General features: G+C 43.3%; 1 long non-coding RNA gene across 1 annotated transcript; it reads left to right on the top strand.

Annotated features, from left to right (window-relative positions):
- On the top strand, positions 1–581 carry LOC128734915 (uncharacterized). Its single transcript, XR_008411995.1, has 3 exons — positions 1–193; positions 272–373; positions 441–581. It is a non-coding gene; the product is annotated as an uncharacterized LOC128734915 (long non-coding RNA).
- Positions 582–8016: the final 7435 nt, after the last annotated feature.

Below are 8016 nucleotides of genomic sequence, written 5' to 3'. Positions count from 1 at the left end.
ACATTTGGTTGCAGTTGATTGCCAATGCAGAGAACCGTTTATTTGTGATCGAAACGATCAATTTTGAGACCATAAGGCTCTGCTCTAAACATTTCAATGATCAAAGTTTTTGTACGGCGAATAATCAAAAAAGTCTAAAAAAGGATGCTGTTCCGTCGATCTTCGGAGCATGCCCAGAAACACGCCTTGAAAGGTAATATAATTTTATCACTTTCCGGAATGTCTGAAACGTATATTGTACTAAGACATATAATTATTATTACATTTCCAGTGGATACCGCATAAAGCAACAAATGGTATGCGATCATGAAGCAGGAGAAGGAGCATCCCATTCGAATTCATTGGAACAGTCAAAAAGAGACGCCGTGGTGAGGTAGGTTCAATATGAACTTGAAATTTTGCTGTTTAATGAAATTATGTGAATGTTGTTTCTCTTATAGAAATTTAAGACAGCGATGTACGAGACAACAGGATTTAATAAAAATAAAATTTCGTCTGCGGAAATTACAGCTGGCCAATAGACGTTTCAGGACTCAGAATGCCAGACTTAGAACAAGACTCTGTAAAACCGAGCAGCTATTGACAGTGCTACAAAAAAGAAAATTACTTTTAGTATCAGATAAGAATAAACTACAGGTATATTCATATTGGACTCCATTAGAACTAAAATTATCAAATTATAAATTTAAAAATAGATCTTTTCGTCGAACAATCCTCTTCTCCACGAAATAAAGTTTCGAAAGAAAGGTCAGCCCTACAGCGAAACCCTTCGAAAGTTTGCTGTGACCAGGGCTATGGTGTGCTTGTCAAACTCCATATATTCGATGCAGGGGGGTGGTGTCAAGCGAAAATTTCGTACCTAGCATCGAAATCATCATCCCCATAAAAAATTCCTCCTATTTAGTATTTGCAGTAGTATTTCAAAAACAACAATCCCAGTTCTTCCAATGTTCGTTCTTCATAAAAACACAAATACTCAATAGTAAAAAGCATTCAGTCTATTCATAATAAGCTAACCAAACTTGTTTTGTTTGAAGGTCATTGATGATTGTCGTAATGAATTTTTATTGTAATTAATTAAAACGAGCTTAAAGTTTCACAAGCGATTTAGTTTTATATGTAAGTCAAATTTTTTCTTCGCTGTTTTTTCAATTTCTAAGCAATTAAAAAAAACGCCCTAATTGAAAGTAAAAAATTTATAAAAATATTGCAAAAATTTCTTGGTCACTCTAATTTGGAAAAAATGGTAACCCTAAATGCCAAATTTTTGGTGCATGTTAGTAACGCATCGAATATATGGAGTTTGACAAGCACACCATAGCCCTGGTTGTTATCGATATTAGCTGCATATGCGTTATAAACGAATAAAACGCATGGTGACGTTTTATTTCAATAACACGCACTCAAAATAATTTTCACGTCGAAATTACGTGAAAAGTTATGTGATTATTTTCCATCTAACTTTTCCCGTACTATTTATGTGAATTTAACGTAGTTTGCATTAGTATGCGTGCATTTACGTGGAAATCAGATAGATGTTATTGTATTTTCCAATAATGTTCAACTGAAAGTCACGTAACTCCCTGTAGAGAAATTTACGTGATTTTTCACGTGGAAAGAACGTGTGGATTACTTTGCGTGCGCATATTCGCAGTGAGTCAGGTAAAACAGTAGCCCTCTTATAGTGCTGACAATGCTTATTTGCAGCTAGTTACCGACAAGAAGAATTTAAATAGAATTGTGGATGCCAATTTACAACAGTTATGCAGTCAAAAGGCTGATAAACAGCAACCTGCAGTATAAAACGCCAGGGATGCTAATAAACGATTGATTTACTGCTTATATTAATGCTTATTGGTTACCTGGGTTATCATTCCAATTTTGACATTGTCGCCACTCTGTATATAGTCACTCTAGTTAGGAGCTCCCGTGTAATGATCTACAGCACTCGTGCGCTAATAGATAATTACACGGGAGCTCCTAACCACACTTTTTTGACAGCACTTGGTGGTTTGTTTACATGGTGTTAAAGTTTGAATTGAGTTTTCTATCTTTGTCCGGCAGGTAATGATAAAAAGTTATAGTTTTTACCTTTGTTATACTATTTATTTATTTATTTATTTATTATTATTAATCAACGGGCTCGATTTGGCCCCAATGATTGTCAGGTTAACATAAAAATAGTCAAGTCGAATTGAGTAAGATTCTATCAAACGTATACAAACAGATTTTAAAATAACTGTATCTTCGAGGTTTACCTCTCCCGAAAAAAGCGAATGAAACTGCCCTGTAGTATCCGTCGTGGCAGATGAAAGTCGAATAACGACGATACTTGATTAAAGGCCCGCTGTAGACCGCCGATAGCGCCGTTCATACTGTAGTTAGTGCGACGAGGTGGCAATCTCAACATTGCATTGTTCCGCAACGCTCGTGGTTGAACATTTATGTTAATTTGTTCCAGCAGCGCGGGGCAGTCAATTCTCCCTTGTAAGCTATCCGCGATAAACAGTGCTCTGGAGCTAGCCCGACGAACACGGAGAGGTTCTAGATCGATCAGTTGACAGCGGCTTTCATAGCTGGGAAGACGGAACGGGTTTCTCAATGGCAATTTTCGCAAGGCGAATCTAAGAAATCGACGCTGAACGGACTCGATTCTTTCAGCGCTGTTGTTGTAGTTAGGGTTCCAAACAGATGAACAGTATTCCAGAACTGACCGCACCAGCGAACAGTATAGCGATTTGAGGCAGTATATGTCAGAAAAAGTTTTCGCGATCCTAAAGATAAAGCCTAAGGACCTTGAGGCTTTAGCGACAACATACGAGATATGATGCTTGTACGTTAACTGCGAATCTAAGACAACGCCCAAGTCTTTAATATGCGAAACACGTTCAATTACTGTGCCCTCGAGCGTATATCGAAACAGGATCGGATCTTTCTTACGGGAAAATGTGATTGCTGAGCACTTCTCCGGGTTCACTATCATACAGTTCACGTCGCACCAAGTGGCAAAGGCCTCGAGTTGATTTTGAAGAAAGTGACAGTCGTCAGTCGAGCGGATCCGGATGTACATTTTAAGATCATCTGCATACGAGAGTCGTGGGCCCTTAATGACCAAATTAACGTCGTTGAAATAGAGCAGAAAAATCAGAGGACCTAGATGGCTTCCTTGAGGTATACCTGATGAAGCTGGATAGCTATCGGATCGACAATCTCCAACGGCAACCACCAGCTGTCGGTCAGTGAGATACGACTGAAACCATTGCAAAAGGTTACCGCTAACACCCAGTCTATGTAGTTTGGCAATTGTGATGGCGTGGTTTATCTTGTCAAAGGCTGCCGACAGGTCTGTGTACAAAACATCTGTTTGCGCTCGTTGTGCCATACCCTCCGTTATGTATGATGTAAGACACAGCAGATTAGTAGTGGTAGAACGCTGGAATGTGAAGCCATGTTGATCAGCACTCAGATATTGCTTACAGTGGGAAAGCAGAGGTTCCATGACCACCAGCTCGAATAGTTTCGAGACTGCGCTCAACGATGTGATGCCTCGATAGTTGTCTACATCTCGTTTACTTCCTTTTTTGTGTACAGGGAACATATGTGCAAATTTCCAACACGACGGGAAAATCCCACTGGAAATGGACATTCGAAATAAACGAAGCAACGGTGTCAGTAAGCAGTCTATGTGTCTCTTCAGGAATACGGAAGGTAGTCCATCGGGTCCAGGGTTAAAGGACAACTTGAGCATGTTCGCAGCCTTTGAAATCATCTCAACATTGATGTCGATGGCACCCAGCGTTTGACCATATATTGGAACGTTGTTGGCTGCTAGGGCAATACGGTCCGCGCTCAATACCTCGTTGGAGAAAACACTTGCAAACTTCCTGGAAAAGAAACGGCATGTATCCTGAGGAGTGGCAGCAACTTCCCCGTTGTATTCCATTGATGATGGGAGCCCGGACTCTTTGCGTTGCTCGTTTACGTAATTCCAGAAAGACTTCGGGTGATGCTTCAATATTCGTTGAATACTGCGTTGATACTGCGAAAAGCATTGGCGATTGACTTGCCTGTATAAATTGTTTATCCTCGTATAGTGGAGTTTTAGTGAAAGTGTACGAAATTTCGTGAATCGTCTTAATGCTGCTCTTTTGTATGACTTCAGCCTGCGTAGCTCATTCGTGTGCCAAGAGGGATGAGATGTACTGCGGAGACTACTTTTGGGTACGTGTCGATCAATAGCATATATCAGGACGCTCAGGTCTGCGCAGCGGCTTCGACGTCATCGGGATCTAGTGTGTTTGCCCAGTCAATACTAGACAACAAATCATTGATGCTTTGTTGGTCAGCTTTACGGAAATTATATGAGATAGCAACTGGACATTCATCGAAGTCCTGAAGGAGTTTATCTTCTATACAGACGATCAGAGGAGGATGGTGTGGAACTCTCTTGATTAACGGACACGGAGCCGCTGAGATGAATGGGGCCTTGTCCTGTGCGCTCACGAAGCAGAGGTCTAACGAACGGTTGTTCTCGTTGACGACATGATTAACTTGATGAAGCATTGCAGCACTATAGTTGTCAAGAAGATTAATTGCACCGGCATGGATCCTAGAATTTTCAGAATCAGGGTAGAGGAAACCGCTATGGGCAGGTTTCCACGATATATCTGGCAAATTGAAGTCGCCCAAAATAACTATCTCATCGAGCGGCGTAGCGTCCCTCATAACTGAGTAAACTGACTGGCAATGAGCGTCAATTAGATCGTTGTCCCGGACGCGATCAGGTGGGATGTATAAGGCACACAAAAAGAGGAAGCGATCACTCAGCTTGATGTCCGTCCAAACCTGTTCTACGCTGTTCCATGAGTCCTTCTCAATTGCTCTTGCTTTCAATCCACGTCGAACAGCTATCAGAGCACCACCGCCAGTGGATTTGCGGCTGTTGTTAGGGTTTCGATCGCAACGGAAAACCTCGTACTCGGAACCAAAGACTTGCATGGAAATCGTCTGAGAGTTAAGCCACGTTTCGCAAATGACAATAATATCATAGCAGCAATCCGATACGACTAGTCGGTAGTCTTCAATATCGGAATTCATTCCACCGGCGTTTTGATAGAAGACTAGGACATCTTGTTTGCGACTTGGGGTCGGAGTACCATTTTCCTCGATAATTACGAATGTGTCGGAAGAATGCTGTCCATTAGCGGAGCTGGAGGAGCCCCCGTCGCCGTCGTTAGGCTGCGTTATCCTCAGTAGAAGGCCGGGCTGAGACGGAGCTGTCTACGCTGACATAAACGTTGCCCGCAGTGCTGTGAATTGGATTGACATCAGACAGCGAATGAACTGATTCTCGAGTATACTTGCCAGAGGAAGCAAGTTGGAAGACTCCTGATCCACATCTAGCCACAGTTCCGGGACGACTTAGCTGAATACTTGCGGGAAACGGCAGGACTGGGCTAGAGGAACCAGGAGCTTCCAAAATGCAATCTGATGAGCGTCCCGGAGATGAACAAAGGTAACTCGGGCGGTGAAACGGGTGTTTAGCATCGTTGAAGTTGTTCGGTTTCGGGTGAGAAGTGTACGGTAAACCATCGTCGCAAGAATCGTTACTACGAACGGGCAAACTTTCAAAAAACGAAGATGTACTGGAATTATGCTGGTACTTGCCCAAGGAAGCAAGTTGGAAACCCCCATCACCGGCACCGAGCACAGGAACGGAACGGCTCTGATGGCAGGAACTAATTGTATGATCGAAGTTTAGGCAGCGCTCGACTGTGACGGGCAGGCTGAGGGTTTCCATCATGCTATCTACAGTGCGCTCCGTTGTTGAAATTGAGCTGGTGATACGATTAGAGGGTGGCGCAACTATTGCAGAGTCGTTGTTGCAATATCTTGAGGGCTGGTTCGCGGCATCCATAGTACTGAGAACACGGCATGGGTGAGTGAGCGGAATGAGGTAAGCGTAATTGTACTTGCCGAGAAGAGTGTGCTGGAAGCCTCGTTCTCCGTACACACACGTAGGACCGGGACGACTGTTGAGTGCTGGCGGCGGTGGCACGACTACGGCGGAGGAGTCAGAGGCTTCCATAATACTTAAGTCGTTGCGTCCCAGTGTCCAATCCGAAGATGGTATTGCACAGGTATCAGTACCGACTAATTGAACTAAGACTCCATTTGTTGTAGGTTCTGTTCCGGGGGTAGAGTTTCGCTCGCTGGGGTTAGCTCGATACGTGGAGTGATTGGTAATCTCCGGCCTGAGGGTGGAGCCCAATAGTTTTTTGTGCTAGTGCCTTCAAACTCGCGAAATAGTATGCCATGTGGCCATGTACCCGTGTCAAGTGTTATGTCTCGAAATTTTTTATCGATGCCTACTTTAAAGGAAATGAAATTCATCGCGTTCAAGTCAGCATCTTTTTTTAACAAAGGAATCACTTTAGGATCATCACAATGCAGACTGTCCTTGACTAGTTCGGACACAGCCTCCGTTTTCACACTGGGGTGGATACGAGACAAGTATAGCCAGAATAAATCTGCAACGCCCATGCCCCTGCGACACGCCATATTATATCTATTATCTCATCAATAGGGTACATCTGATCATCCCATGCATTTCGCTTTTCACGATGACCCAAATTCGGCTAGGTACCGTAACCTACCGGCGCGATGTGGTTTAATTATCAGCACATTTTTGCGTTTGTGTTTTGTAACCACGGAAGGCAACGACGACCGCGAGGTACGTTGGCTTCCGTGTGGCCGTGGAGAATTGAATACGCGAGCGGCTTCCGCGCTGCTCTGCATAAATTCTTACGCCTCTGTAAATATGCGCAAGGGCGAGAGAGTTTTCGCCTGCGCCAGAATTAAGTGAATTCAGTCACCCAAAGTGAACGTAGGGGAAGGGGAAAGAGAAGCGTAGAGAATTAGGCTTGGCACTCAGCGTGCAATAGAGTAGGACGAATAGAGTTAGGGACAAAGCTAGAGTTAGTTCAAAACCCATTGTAATTGCCGAAAATAAAGCTTTTAGTTATTCGCCTTTCGGACCCTTCAGGTCAGAGAGGTAGGTAGGACACAAGTGTTTTCCTGACATCAGTTGGTCAGTGGTGACATCGGGTACCTACAAATCAACCGGAGGTGAGACGGTACGTATGGTATGTGACGTAGTAGCTTTGGTACCGGCTTGAAGTGGTAAGTTTGCCTTCAAGCTTTCCTCGCGGCGGCGTTTCTTCGGTGGTTCACTGATAGCGGTCCGAGGGGTTATTGGCGTAGATTCCGCGACGGTGGAAAGCTTCACCAGTTGTTCACCATTCGCTTTGATCGCCTGTTTCAGCTCACTCAACTCTTCAGCATGCTTATCATGAATCGATGAGATGGATGAGCTTACCGAGGACATTGTCTCCTTGAAACGTATCATTCTCATGAGTTTCACGCACTCGTCGCATAGCCAAAATAAATTTGGTCGTTCGTGTAAACATTTTAAAAACGACGCATTCATTTTAACGCATTTGGCATGCACAATATGATTGCAGAATCCCATGCACGTAATTTGGTCAGTATCCGGACGAACCGGCTTAGCACACTGATCACAGATGTTTTCCATGTTGAGACTAACGATATGGATGCTCTTAATTTTTTTACGTTAGCGTTTCAGTGACGGTCTATCTGAATCGAGCCTGTCACACCACCAGCGATGTCAACAACACAAACAAAACAATAGTTCCAAGCGCGCACTTTCACTCTTCACTATACTAAATACAATATCGCTTTCGATTGCACTAAACGTTCAGGATGGTTTAATTCACTTGCTTAACTCCTTGATGTACAATCCGGATAAATTAGATACAAAAACACAAATATAATCGAAAATGAAAATTAAGTAAACAATATCACAGTTGCACTATAACAAAGGTTTAAAAATTGGTCGAAAAACACGAAATTGATCCGAGGCCCGGAGGGCCAAGTCACATATACCAATCGATAGGGTTCGACGAATTGAACAATGTCTGTGTGTGTGTGTATGTA

Source organism: Sabethes cyaneus, chromosome 2, assembly GCF_943734655.1.
Source record: "Sabethes cyaneus chromosome 2, idSabCyanKW18_F2, whole genome shotgun sequence".
Lineage (NCBI taxonomy): Eukaryota > Metazoa > Arthropoda > Insecta > Diptera > Culicidae > Sabethes > Sabethes cyaneus.
This window is presented reverse-complemented; position numbering and strand designations above follow the sequence as displayed.